We start from the raw sequence: 1,727 nt of genomic DNA, 5'->3' as shown, positions 1-1,727 counted from the left end.
ATCAGACTGGAGTACAAGGAAGACGAGGACTCCGACCCCTACGCCTCCTTGGACCTTCACTTGCACTTCAGAGGAGGAAAATGTCGGTGAAATGTCAGTTTGTATGAAGTATGTCCTATTTCAAAATTGGTGTTGCATGTGTTGTGATCTACGCTCTATGCAGTGGCAGAGGACGGATTTTTTTTAAGGTGGGGCGAACTCTTAAGCATATACTTCATCCGTTCATGAATATAAGATGTTCTAGTAGTTTTTTTTTCTAAATTGAATGTATATAGAAACATTTTAATATGTTTGTTCACGCATTACGGTCCGTATTTGGTCTATATTTAAGAAAATCCGAATATCTTATACATTGATGAACGGAGGGAATATATTTTGATGCGGCCAACAACTACCAGAAAAGATTTATTTTCAACTATGCAATTCATCAAAAAAATGCCACTAATCATCATATGTAGATTGTCAAACCATTATCTAAAAAAATGACACTAAAATGCAAAAACAAATTACCTACTACATTCCAGCACTACATGTGAGTTTCCAATAAATGATGGAATAGTAGTACCAATAAACCATGTACAGAAAAAGCTCTTTTACATGAGAACGTATCATGCTGTCAACTATACTGCTACGTGTTACCAGCTATATAAATAATGAATTGGTTAAAGCAATATCACTTATTTGCTATTTTAAAAAATTATCATGTGATTTTTCGCATTTTATATTTAAGTGGAAGGAAATTTTCAACAATATATGCCAACATGAACTTATGATAAAAAAGTAAATGAGAAACTCAAAGGTAAAGTAGATTGTAATGCCAAAACAGAAATACTTAATATCGAAGGAAGAGCATGCAGCAAGATTATGTAGTAATATGCACCCATAAATCTTCCTTTTGTATCTTTCGCCTTGATTTTGTCAACACTAACATCCCATGATGAGATGGATTACTATTATACATACCCGGCGATGGATGTGCACACGACACACCAAGTTATGGATTATCTATGTCAAATCAACCCACGTTATAGTTCTCTAGCAGTCCTGCCATTCCTCCGATATTGCAGTGAATAGGGAACAAACTCTCATTGCACCATCATGGTGATATTCCACAACTAAAATAAAAAATAGCACTTGATTGGCAAATCAACCCAAGACAGGGAGGCACTACGATATAAAGGTTTGCAGAAACTAAGGGTTAGAGATCAAAATAATCGGAACAAATAATGCAAACAACCAAATACACTCGCTTATTGTCAGAAAGAAGAAACACATATATTGCATCATTTAAGATATATTTTATGCATACAATAAATAATATATTAAAATAGTTGTAAGATTATTGAAAGTAACCGTTCAACATGATAAGTGTGATATTGATATGTTTACGTAATAGCATTGACACATTCACCCAATATGTTCGTAGACCCTTTCCATTCGGGAAATCTGTACATGTGGTGAAGGTCAATACTTTGTTCAGCTTACAATAATGCCTGGATGCACTATTTATTTAGAATACAGGAAATTGTAGATCAATTGAAAGAGTTTAGGGCGAGCTTGAAAATTTTGGAAATATATTCATCCATCATCTCATATAAATAGGGCGGAACAATCTGTTTGGATCAATAAATATTTATAAAGAAAGAATAATAGGTTATCTTGGCATTGTTGCAGAAGTGGACCGGAGATTATGCCAAGCTTGTCAATAAAAAGATGCTCATGTGGTC

The sequence above is a fragment of the Triticum dicoccoides genome, chromosome 7A (assembly GCF_002162155.2).
Source record: "Triticum dicoccoides isolate Atlit2015 ecotype Zavitan chromosome 7A, WEW_v2.0, whole genome shotgun sequence".
In the NCBI taxonomy this organism is placed as follows: Eukaryota; Viridiplantae; Streptophyta; class Magnoliopsida; order Poales; family Poaceae; genus Triticum; species Triticum dicoccoides.
The sequence above is the reverse complement of the archived record's forward strand: the minus strand, read 5'-3'. Positions refer to the sequence as shown.